Source organism: Equus quagga, chromosome 14, assembly GCF_021613505.1.
Source record: "Equus quagga isolate Etosha38 chromosome 14, UCLA_HA_Equagga_1.0, whole genome shotgun sequence".
In the NCBI taxonomy this organism is placed as follows: domain Eukaryota; kingdom Metazoa; phylum Chordata; class Mammalia; order Perissodactyla; family Equidae; genus Equus; species Equus quagga.
This window is the reverse complement of record NC_060280.1, coordinates 46,901,654-46,914,804: the sequence shown is the minus strand read 5'-3', so window position 1 is coordinate 46,914,804 and position 13,151 is coordinate 46,901,654. Positions and strand designations below refer to the sequence as shown.

Genomic DNA, 13,151 nt, shown 5'->3' with positions numbered 1-13,151 from the left:
GATTAAAAATCTAAAATTGAAAATAAAAAAAATTTTTTTTTGATTTTTTAATTTCATAAGAAAATGTATATCTTTATGACTTGTGTCAGGAAGGAATTTTAAAATAAGATCCTAAAATATTAACTGCAAAATAAAATTTTATTTTTTTACTTTTTATTAAGGTTATGATAGTTTACAGCCTTGTGAAATTTCAGTTGTACATTACTGTTTGTCAGTCATGTTGTAGGTGCACCACTTCACCCCTTGTGCCCAGCCCCCAAACCCCCTTTCCCCTGGTAACCACTAATCTATTCTCTTTGTCTACATCTTTAACTTCCACATATGAGTGGAGTCATAGAGAGAATGTCTTTCTCTATCTGGCTTATTTCACTTAACATAATACCCTCAAGGTCCATCCATGTTGTTGTGAATGAGACAGTTTAACCTTTTTTGTGGCTGAGTAGTATTCCATTGTGTATATATACCATATCTTCTTTATCCAGTCATCAGTTGATGGGCACTTAGGTTGCTTCCACGTCTTGGCTATTGTGAGTATTGCTGCAGTGAACATAGGGGTGCATGGGACTTTTGGAATTGCTGACTTCAAGCTCTTTGGATAGATACCCAGTAGTGGGATGGCTGGGTCATATGGTATTTCTATTTTTAATTTTTTGAGGAATCTCCATACTGTTTTCCATAGTGGGTGCACCAGTTCACATTCCCACCAGCAGTGTATGAGGGTTCCTTTTTCTCCACAACCTCTCCAACATTTGTCACTTTTTGTTTTGGTTATTTTTGTCATTCTAACGGGTGTAAGGTGATATCTTAGTGTAGTTTTGATTTACATTTCCCTGATGATTAGTGATGATGAGCATCTAAGAAAAGTTTATTTTTATTAAGTAAAAAATAAATTTTAAAAGTTTTATTTATAAAAAATAAAAACAAAAGTTTTATTGTGCTAAAATGGTGAGTAGAGACCTTTTCTTGTTTATTTGATTTCTGTTTATGTGACCTCTTTCAAATTAAGCTCTACAAAGGCAGAAACCTTAGATATATTCCTAGTGCATAGAACTGTGCCTCAATGAATGTGACTTAAAAGCTATTTTATACTTGTGGCCAGTTTTATCCTCAAGCTCCATGGGGCTGGAAACATTTGTCCTCTCATTTGCTGTATTTAATTGATGGAAAAGTTTGAGGAGCACTTCTAATTGACTGAAACTTGAAACTACCCATCACCTACATCTGGGAACTAAAGAAGGAAATTCTGTATTTTTATTCATAGTTCCACATAAATCTGTGCATTTATTTTCATTGTACTCTCTTGAAATTTCCTGAGTGTTCTGGGGAAAAAGTGTCCGGTAAGACATGGTCTCTGCTAGCCTGAAGCTTAGAGTCATATTGTGGGAAAAGAGTGGGAAATCAGTGATTATTGTGTGATAGATACTGTAATGATGATATACCTGGGGGGAAGAAAGGACAGAACATTCTAAGACAGTCTATGTTATAAATAAAGTGCTACTACACTTAAAAATACAAGAAAATATTTGGAGGGCATTTACGAAAACAAGACTTTAAAGAAAAATAAACATTGGAAAAGTAAAAAGAATATTACTATAAGCCCCTTGAGAGCAGACGTATCTTATTCTTCTTCCCTATTGTATCCTTAGAGCTTAGTATCTGGAATGTGGAAGGTACCCAGGAAAAGTTTGTTGACTGAATCAGTGGAAGAGAATGAGAAATACTGAGTTATTTTCCCTTTTATCAAAATGTCATATCTTTTAAAAAATGCTCATTTTTCCCCTTTACTTCCCATCCTTAATAGTTCTCTAGTTCTTATGTCTTATAGGTTTGCATTTCTCTGATTCAGCTAATGTAATACCGTAAGGCTAATCTTCCTCGGACATGACTTTCATAGTATGATACCCCTGTTCAAAAATTTTCAAGGGGATCCCTGTTTCTTATAGTTGAAAATGCAGATTTCTAAGTCTTATGTTCAGGGTTTTTCATGTTTGGTCCCATCACAGTGATCATCCTATATCTCCAGCTGTTTCCAAACATAACCCCACCTCTATAGGTAGGGAGTCTTCTTATAGTCCCTTAAACATGATGAACTTATTCCCACTTCCATTCATGCTGCTCACACATCTGAAATGTATTCTGCTCTTCAGTGAAACAAATACCGTCAGCCTGTTAATCATAGACTCAGCCCCATCTCTGACCCTTCCAGCCCATTAAGATTTTTTTTTCTAGTAGGAGATATTTAGATAAAAATCAGAGAGATAACAATGTTGAAAAGAACCTTGAAGAAATTATATGAGGAAAATTTGGAAGTGAGACAGAAGGCAGTCACTAATTCATCTCCTTTATCAAAGAGCCACCAGAATCCATTTGAAAATGTTCACAGTTTTCTCGTTTCCATCCTTAGTAGGAAAATGACTTCTGTCCAACCTTTCATGGTTTCTATTTTACTGAAACTTTTCTCTCTAAAATTACCATTAACTATCCTTTGTAAAATTTTGTATCTTTTATAATAACATTGATAGTTTTTTTTATTATAAAATTGATGCAGTGTAATAAGAATTTGTTGGAAATAGAATTAAGGAAAAATTAAAAACCACCAGTACTTCTACTACTCTATTACTCTTAGTATTTGGTACACAAAAACTCTTCCTTAAAAGTTTCTGCATAGAATTTTTATGATTATACAGTTGGGTATCAGAGTAAAAGGCCTCAACTCTACTCACAAGCTTCTGATGTCAGCACTTGGCTAGGCTATGTAAGTAGGGTCTTGCTACAATACTGTCCAGTAGTCTATAGCATATTTATTGGGGTTGTAATTATTTTGATATGATTTGCAGATACTGTTGCAGATATTATTAACCCCTTTAAGGCTTAAAAGAGTAAAAGTTCTGAGTATGTTAAAAGTTTTAGTAAAAAGAGCCAAATAATTATAATAGAAACATAAATGGAGATTATTTAAAAATTAGAAAGTATGAAAAAATGATAAATGTAAAACTATATTGAATATACTCATGAAGCAACAGGAATAATATTGAGTGTATTCAGTTGATAGTAAGAAGATAAGGAAAAGTATTCAGTTGATAGTAAGAAGATAAGGAAAAGTGTATGTGCCTAAAGGATATTTAAATGGTTAGAATACTTATTAACATGAAGCTAATTCTGGAGAAGATGAAGTGTTTCAGACTTCAAGCCTGAGCATAGTAAAAGTGCTGCTGATATAATTTCTGTTAGAAGCTACAAATGGTTCCATGTGATCACCTTTTTATACAGTCATACGTTGCTTAACATCAAGGATACATTCTGAGAAATGCATCATTGGCGGTTTCATCATTGTGCGAACATCATAGAGTGCACTTAGACAAACCTAGATGGTATAGCCTACTACACACCTTGGCTATATGGTACTAATCTTATGGGACCACCTTTGTATATGTGGTCCATCTTTGACTGAAACATCATTATGTGGCACATGACTTTACACAGAAAAGGCATTTAATAAAGGGTATTTGACAAAATTCAACATCTATTCCAGATTTTTAATACTTTTTTTTTTAAAGATTTTATTTTTTTCCTTTTTCTCCCCAAAGTCCCTGGTACATAGTTGTTTTTAGTTGTGGATCCTTCTAGTTGTGACATGTGGGACGCCGCCTCAGCATGGCCCGATGAGCAGTGCCATGTCCGCACCCAGGATCTGAACCAGTGAAATCCTGGGCCACTGAGGTGGAGCGCACAAACCCAGCCACTCGGCCATGGGGCCAGCCCCCAGATTTTTAATACTTTTAATTAAAAAGGAATAGGTAAATACTGATGTAAAGATTGTGCTTAATATTAAAATGTTAAAACACTAGAAGTATTCCCATTAAAGAACATGACAAGGCAACCTGCTATCATTCCAGTGTTTTTTAGCATTGTTTATAAATACTGTCCAATGCAATTAGATAAGAGAAATACATGGGAGGCATATTATTGAAAAGGAAGAGACAAAATAAGCATTATTTTTACCTGGAAATCAAGAAAATCAAATGAATATTATTAGAAACAAAAGGCTTTAATCAAGTGATTGGTTTTAAAAAGGAGCTTGGAAGTCATCACTCTGTCCTAACAGCAAGGAGAATGCAAAATAAGTTGAAAATCAGCAACTCTTCTTAGATCTCTCAGAGAACTGAGGTCACGAGGCACACAGCTTCCCCTCAAATTCTAGAGACAGGCAGAGCAGAAACCCACCAGCAGAAACCCTCTCAGGAACTAGTATGGAGTGGGAAAACTTAGACTGTAATTGACAAATTGCTGAAGGCTCAGTGTGGAGAAATCTGAGAGTTGAAAACCCTAGGGGGCCCCAGTTTTAGTGGGATCTTTATACTTTTGTGAGTTTTGTCTACAGAAGCCCTCCCAGCTTCTTACAGTGAAAAGTGAGAAAAATCTCTTGCTTTTGGCAGAGGGAGAGGAAAAGCAACCGTTTTGAAATATGTCCCGAGCACTTTCTTCTTCTTAAAAAGGCCTACCCTTGGGGCTGGCCCCGTGGCTGAGTGGTTAAGTTCGCGCGCTCCACTGCAGGCAGCCCAGTGTTTCGTTGGTTCGAATCCTGGGCGCGGACATGGCACTGCTCATCAAACCACGCTGAGGCAGCATCCCACATGCCACAACTAGAAGGACCCACAACGAAGAATATACAACTATGTACCGGGGGGCTTTGGGGAGAAAAAGGAAAAAAATTAAAAAAATCTTTAAAAAAATTAAAAAATAAAAAAAAAATAAAAAGGCCTGCCCTCAAGAGAAACTGTTTTACCAACCTAGCCTACCAACTTTTGTCAGAGCCTAACTGACCTGTGGGAAGGAAAATACCCAATTCCAATCTGCTCTGCCCATCACGTCCTACCTCAGTGGAGAAAAAAACAAAGAAGCACTTGAGATTGTCCCAGCCCATGGGCACAAGCTCACTAAAATACTGAGGACTATAGGACTCAATCATAGGACTATAGAATACTTCCCTCTCACCTCACACCTCATCCCCACATCGCTAAAGGCTTGTCTGTCTCAGCTCTTTTTACCTAGTACATCATGTCCAACTTTCAACAAAAATTTACGAGGCATACTAAAAGCCAAAATTGATACGTAAGAATCAACATCTTTCTATTATGAAAATACTTATATATCAGGGAGGGAAAGATCCTATTTATAATAACAATTAAAATATCCAAGAATAAACTTAATGTGTATGCAGAAAGTGTATGAAGAAACTTTAAAACTCTGCTGTGTAACATAAAATAATACTTAAATAAATGAAAATACATATCTTGTTTTTTGACAGGCTTAATATTGCTCAGATTTTAATTCTTGCTTATTCTGTAAATAATATGGTTAAAACTTGACAAACTGATTCTCAAATTTGTAATGACTAAAGTCTGAAAAACAATAGAAATGCCTTTCGGGGGCAGGGGGATGGCTAAATAAATTTGTATGTTTACAAGTGAATACAGTCTTTGGAAAGAAGAGGTGGATCTCCATCTGTGGATATGCAAATATGTTCAAGATAGATTAAAAAATCAAGGGCAGAATGGTGTGTATAAATACCCGTATTTTGGGAATTGTATGGGGAGGGGTAGAGGTAGCTATGGATACACAAACAGCTGGTATTAATTAGAGGCAGTTAGAATGAAAACAAGGAGACGCGTTTGGAGGCTGTTCCAACAATTCCAAGTAAAAATTGATTGAGTGTGTCGTAGGGTAATGACATAATACAGAGTGAAGGACAGATTTGAAAAAATGTATTTGTGGATGGAACGTGTTAAGTTTGCCTGAATATTGCAGATTAGGGGGAGAGAGGAGTCAAAGATGATGACTCCAGCTTTCAAACCTGGAGATAATTTATGGTTCATTTCTTTTCCAACTGCTCTCCTTTTTGTACTTTGCTCTTCCTCTCTCCTTAGCTAAACAAGGTGACCCTAACGTGTCCTTCATCCCTTGCTTATCCCTTAACCCCCGTCTCATTTCTTCCTTATGCCCCTTCTTTCTTATGGCTTCAGCTATTCTCTCTTTATGATTGACTCCCACATCTTTAGCTCTGGTCCTTATCTCTTTCTTAGCCTCTGATCTCCTCATATCAGTTGCTTGCTATACAATTGCACTGGGATGCTATCATGTCTTAGTACAGTCATACATCTGACTTAGATCATAGTCTTAGTACGGTCATACATCTGTTCAAGTTCAGCTGCTGTTGCAAGGTATATGTCACCTTGGAAAAGTTGCTTAACTTCTATAAGGGTCAGTTATCCCATTTATAAATGCAAATAAGAATACTACTTCTCTTTCAGGGGTATTATGAGCACTAAATGAGTAATGATCTTCTAAAAGCATTGCATTAACTGGGCCAGGTCATGATGATGTTTTCCTTGGTATGAAGCATCTGAGTTTCCTCCATATCTTTTGGTCACTTGGTAGCTCATTTCTTTTTATCACTGAGTAATATTCCTTTGTATGGATGTACCACAGTTTGTTTATCCTTTCACCAACTGAAGGACTTTTCAGTTGTTTCCAAGTTTTGGCAGTAATGAACAAGTTTTTAAGATTCAAACTTTGAAAGTTTTTCTTGATATTAGGTGTATTCATTTCCTAGGGCTGCTGTAACAAATTACTGACAACTAGGTAGCTTGAAACAACAAAAATTTATTCTCACAGTTCATGAGTGTAATATTGTGTTATAATAAGAAATATGTATTTTGGTTTTCATCCTCAGCTCCTGGCCAGAGCTTCTAAAATATTTGTAATTTCCTAAGTGATAAGAGCCAAAGGAGCATCTTTTATTATAATATTTGGTTTTTCTCCCTAGCTCCTGAAAGAGTTTCAGAGTGATAAAAGTGAAAGTTTTGTTATTCATAACACACCATTTTCAACCACATCTGAGTTTATGTTGATAAGGTGACTTTTGGAGGTCCTTAAGGATGGGGCCCTGGGTGTCAAGGGAACCAACTTTATGATTAGAGGTTTGGGACTTTTCGTCCCCCTCCCATCTATGGGGAGGGGAGAGGACCTGGAGTTTGAGTTAGTCATCAATGACCAGTGATTTAATCAGTCATGTCTAAGTACTGAAGCATCTGTAGAAATACCCTAACTGAACAGCTTTGGGGATCTTCTGGATTGGTGAACTCTTTGAGGTGCTGGGAGGGTGATGTGCCCAGAGAGGGCATGGAAATTCCATAGACTCACCTACCTCATATCTTGCTCTATGCAGCTCTTCCATCTGGCTGTTTCTGACTTATATCCTCTATAATAAACTGGTAAATATAGATAAAGTGTTTCCCTGAGTTTTGTGAGCCATTCTAGCAAATTATCGAACCAGAGGAGAGGGTCGTGCGAACACTTGATTTATGGTCCCAGAGATTGGTGTTTGAAGTGGTGGGCGGTCTTGTGGGACTGAACCCTTACCCTGTGGGGTCTGCGCTGACTCTGTAATGTAATGACTGAATTGTAGGATCCTTAGTTGGAGTCTCCTGAGAACTGGAGAATTGCTTGGTATGGAAACACTCACATGTCTAGTGTCAGAAGTGTTGAGTAGAATATAGAAAAACAGTATTTTTGCTTTTAGGAGGCTAGTAATCTGAAATCATGGTGTTGGCAGGGTTGGGTTCCTTCTGAGGGCTCTGAGAGTGAATCTGTTCCATACCTCTCTCCATGCTGCTGGTGAAGGCCAACAATCCTTGGTGTTCCTTGGCTTTTAGACCCGTCACTCCAGTCTCTGCCTCCATCTTCACCTGGCATTTTCCCTGTATCTCTGTGTTTTTACAAGGCCATCTTATAAGAACAACAGTCATATTGGATTAGGGGCCCACCCTACTCCGGTATATCCTCACCCTAACCAGTTATATCTGCAATGGCCCTATTTCCAAATAAAGTTCACGTTCCGAGGTACTGTCAGTTAGGACTTCAACCTGTCTTTAACCGGGGGTGCACAGTTCAACCCATAGCATTAAATGTTGCTTTCCAGACTGTTCCTCTTTAGATACTTGTCCTTTTTTCTTGTTGTTGAATCATTGATGGTGATGTAATGTTATCCAACTTGCTAATTGTGGTTTCAGCTGAAAACCAAATTGTCCTTAGTGGTGCTATAAAAAGAAAGAGCTTCCCTGTGCTCAAATTTGGATGTACTTTCGATTATATAACCAATAAGATCCACCCCAGATGCCAGTCTGTGGCTCTACCCTGTTCAGATTTTTGTTTGTATGGTTCATTTGCTTACTTTGTGGTTTGTCAGTCAAGTTGTATAAAAAATAGAATAAAGTAAAATTGATGTAAACAGTTTTCTTTAGTAGAATTATCCAATGAATAATAAGTTCATCATTTTTTCCTTCACAATTTTAGTACATAAAGAAACTGTGGAGGATAGTTCATAACTTCCACAGACTCACTTTTCCCTTTCAGGTGATTATAATTTAGTGTTTTGCAGATTTTAGAAAATTTCTTTTCTGTTTTTCTATCATCTGACATTGCATGTGAAAACTGACCCATAAACTTGCCAACTTCCAGATCGTTATAGACAAGGTTTCTGAATTTCCTTTATAGTAATTTCCTAATCAGAGAGAGAGGGAGATAGGTTAAAGTCACATGGAAAGTTACTGAGCAGTTTGAAAATAGTTTGATAAAGAGAGCATGGAAGAAAATGGGCAAAAAATATGGTTGAGAAGAGAGTAAAACTGGATGGATTATGTTTTAGAAATAAAAAAGCATTATAAATTTCAGTCTGTGTGGGTTTTTTTCCCACCAGTAAGATTTTAATATGATCGATAGACTTTTCTTGATAATAAGAACAGGATTAAATATTGTATTAAATGCTATCAAAGAGTAGACCTTGTATAATCTTATCTATTGATATAGCCAGAGCTCCCCAAGGCAGGCCGGGATCTAATGTATCTGATAGGATACGGAGTAGATAGTCATTTAGTAACATTATTTTGGCCCAGTAAGAGAAAGTGTTTTATGGATTCCAAGGGGTTTCTCCAGGAGAGGATTATTCTCTTCCTCTCATATCTGAGGGTGGTTTAATTTTTTCTGTACTAAAGATATTTCCATGTAAATGCAGAAAAACCTAATGAATCAGTCTGGCTTTGTTCTCTTGCTTTCCGAACCCCCATTTTAGGAAAGTAGGCCCTGGGGGTTTTTTGACATGCCTTCTTGTTTTGACTTTAACTCCTTCTTTAAATCTGCATTTCTTCTTCCGTTACTGACATATCTGAAGTGTGGTTCTTCAAGTATACTTGATTCTTTGAGTAATCAAGTATTACTCAAATATTTGCTTGTATTTGTTTGATAAGCCTAGGGTCAAATTTGGTTACTTTTTCCAAAAAGTATCTCATGTTCTTCTTTATTTCTACTTCCACAGATTAATCTAGGATTTTGATATTTCGCTCCTAGATTATTATCATTTTGTCTTTATTATATGCAGTTTTGTGCATCTCTTTAATTATGCTGTTTACCTCTATCAGTGATTTTCCTTTATGTGACTGCTCAAGTTTAAAATCCTTGCCACTTTCCCTGCCCTCCCCCCATATTTTACTATAAAAATTTCCAAGCACACTATTTGAGTGGTGAGCTCTTTTATATATTTTGGATATTAACCCCTTATCAGATATATGATTTGCAGATATTTTCTCCCATGTATTATGTGGCTTTTTCATTTTGTTGATGATTTCCTTTACTGAGCAGAAGTTTTTTAGTTTGATGTAGTTCCATTTGTTTATTTTTGCTTTTGTTGCCTTTGCTTTTGTTGTCAAATCTAAAAACTCATTGCTAAGACCTGTGTCAAGGAGCTTACCCTCTATGTTTTCTTCTAGGAGTTTTGTGGTTTCAGATCTTGTGTTCAAGTCTTTAATTCATTTTGAGTTGATTTTTGTGTATGGTTTAAGATAGGGGTCCAGTTTCATTGTTTTGTATGTGGCTGTCCACTTTTGCCAGCATCATTTATTGAAGAGACTATCCTTCCCCCGTTGTAAGTTCTTGACAACTTTGTTATAAATTAATTGACCAAATATGCATGAGTTTATTTCTGTGCTCTGTATTCTATTCCGTTGACCTATGTGTCTGTTTTTATGCCAGTACTATACTGTTTTGATTACTATAGCTTTGTAATATAGTTTGAAATCAGGAAGTTTGATGGCTCCAGCTTTGTTCTTTCTCATGATTGCTTTGGTTACTTGGGATCTTTTGTGGTTCCATACAAACTTTAGGATTGTTTTTTCTATTTTTGGGAAAAATGCCATTGAAATTTTAATAGGGATTGCTTTGAACCTTTTTTGTTTTTAATGTCAGAATTTACATCTTCTCATATTGTGTATTTATGAAGGAATTAAACTGACCGTTGTTATTTTTAGTACTCTTTTCCTTTAACCTTTGTAATACAGTTAAGTGGTTAACACGCCATCCCATTACAGAATTAGAATTTTCTGAATCTGGCTATATATTTACCTGTACTAGTGAGTTGTCTATTTTCGTATGTTTTCATGTTACTATTGGCATTGTTTCATTTCAGCTTAAAGAACTCCTTTCAACATTTTTGGTAAGGCAGATCTAGTAGTGATGAAGTCCCTCAGCTTTTGTTCATCCGGGAAAGCCTTTGTTTCTGAAAGATACCTTTGCCAGATAGAGTATTCTTGTCTGGCATTTTTTCCTTTCAGCACTTTGAATATTTCCTACCATCCTCTTCTGGCCTGTAAGGTTTTTGCTGAGAAATCTGCTGATAGCCTAATGATTTTTTTTTCAGGGGGGTGGGGGTAGGTTACAGTCTTTTTTCTCTTACTGCTTTTAAGATTCTCTCTTTGTCTTTGATTTTTGCTAGTTTCATTATAATATATCTTGGAAAAGATCATTTTGAATTGAAATAATAGGGTGATCTATTAGTTTCATGAACTTGGATGTCCAACTCTCTCCCCAGGTTTGGAAAGTTCTCAACCACTGTTTCTTTTAATAAGCTCTGCCCATTTTCCCTTCTCTTCTCCTCCTGGAACTCCAGTTCTTCTCATATTCTGATATTGGTTCTTTTGATGATGTCCATAGATCACATAGGCTTTCTTCATGTTTTTCCTTTGTTGTCCTCTGACTGTTCCTAAGTTCCTATCCTCTAACTCACTGATTCTGTCTTCTGCCTGTTAATTCTGTTGTTGATGCTCTCTCTTGCATTCTTCGTTGCATTCACTGAATTTTTCAGCTCCAGAATTTGTGTTTAGTTCTTTTTTATGATTTTTATCACTTTATTTCTCGTCTTGTTCATGTATTGTTTTCCTGATTTTGTTGAATTGTCTTTATTTTCTTGTAGCTCATTGAGTTTCCTCAAAGCGGCTGTTTTGAATTCTTTTTTGGGTAAATCACAGATCTCTGTGTCTTTGGGTTCCGTTGTTGAGGGATTATGATGATCTCTTGGTAATTTCCTATTTCCTTGATTCTTCATTTTCCTTGTAGTTTTACATTGCTGTTTTGCCATTTGAAGTGACAGTCACCTCCACCAATCTTTACTTGCTGCCTTCAGGTGAGAGATACTTTTCATTGGTCCTGCTTATATTTTGGGGCTTTCTCTGACCTTGAATGCATACTCACTTCTTGCTCCCTCTTGTGGCAGAATTCTTAAGGTTGTATGTCTTTTCTTGACCTTACAGGGAACCAGGCTGCTGTTGGTAGCCTCTCTTTTTTTGTCCCAAAGGTGGTGCTGCAGCTCAAGATTGTGGTTTCTCCCTTGCTGACAGACCTTGGCTTGTTTTCTTGGCTTTTTTTCTGCATACCCTCCCTGTCTACCTGAGCTTGCTCTTGACATCCTCCCTTGGGAACATGTTCAAGGAGCTGGCCGCAGAGTGGGGAGGGTATAGATTTGGCACTTGGGGTGTTGGCGTTCCCATGGATCAGATGTGGGGATCTTTGGGTGAAGTTTTCCCTAGTGTCATGGGGGGTCTTCCTGCTGGAGATAGAATGCAGAGAACCATATCCCTTTGATGCTCTGATATTCCTGTCTGCTTCTTTCCTGAACTCTTCCTTTCCTCCAGGGATGGAACTCTTGCTTTAATACTCTGGAACTGCAGAAAAGAGATGGGTTTCTTTAGCAGTGTCCCTACAGCTGGGGAAGCTGGGTGCTCACTCACTGCTCTTCCTTTTGTCCTGTGGGAGGGATCCCCAACTTCCTCTTTCTCTAAGCTGTTATGCTTTGGAGGGAGAGGTGATGTTGGCAAATTTCCTCCTACCCACTCTAATGAATCCAGGCTTGTATTTTTTTGCTCTGGTGGAGTGCTGGAACTTCTCCTCTAGAAACCTGGAGTTCTGTAAAGGCTTTCTCATCTGTAGGTATCTGCTCAAGTCAGTGTTTTCCAGGGGTCACAGCCAAAAGGTTTTGGAGTCAGTTCACAGGCTCCTGCTGGTTCCACATCCCACATTAGTTTCTGTCTGCCTGTTACCTGATGCACAAGTGGATGAGACTCCTTCTGGGTCCCTTGGCCTATGGTGCTGAATTCCATAGATCCCACAGAGGCACTTTTGTTTATGGATAGATGCCAAGTTTTAGATGTTAAAGGGCAACAAAAATGAAGGACGTCTTTTGCTGCCATGATGCTGACATCACTCCTCTTGCTGCTTTCTTTAGGAATAGTAAGATGTTTGCTATTCTGTAGCTGAATTTAGAAGTTAGTAGTCATAGAGTTAGAGAGATTTATGATTCTCTTTATGACATGCTGTCTCAAATTCCTGTGTATTTTAGAGCAGAGGAACAAAGCACCCTGTAAATAGGCTGTTGTGAGAAGGACAGTGAAAACTTCTGTTGATGCTTCTGTTAAGTGAATAATAAGTATTTCCTACATTTTAATAGTACTTTGCAAATCCTTTTATGATGCAACTATCTCATTCGTATTCACAAACCTATAAGGTGGCTATTAATGTTATCTTGATAATATAAATGATGACACTAAGACTCAGAGCTGTTAGTATAGTGGCAGTACTTGGGTTTTTTTGGCAGGAGGGTACTTAGGATATAAAACAAGTCTTTACTATACGCTACAAATTTCTTGTATATGTTTTAATTTCAGTTTCCCTTTTTCAGCTTAATTACTGCCTCAGGTAATTTTCTTTTTCTTTTTTCAAAAGCAGGACATGTGTGTTACATTTTTGAGGATCTGGCATATCTGAGG

General features: G+C 37.2%; 1 protein-coding gene across 7 annotated transcripts in view; it reads left to right on the top strand.

Annotated features, from left to right (window-relative positions):
* MTMR2 (myotubularin related protein 2) overlaps positions 1-13,151 on the top strand; it is a 101,741-nt gene that overhangs the window by 45,946 nt on the left and 42,644 nt on the right. The window contains exon 1 of one of the 7 annotated variants that reach the window (XM_046684774.1): positions 11,494-11,512. The exons of the other annotated variants lie outside the window; for them this stretch is intronic. The gene's annotated coding sequence lies outside the window, so the exon portion shown is untranslated. Of the gene's footprint in view, positions 1-11,493; positions 11,513-13,151 lie in introns of those variants that run through there. 7 annotated transcript variants of the gene reach the window in all.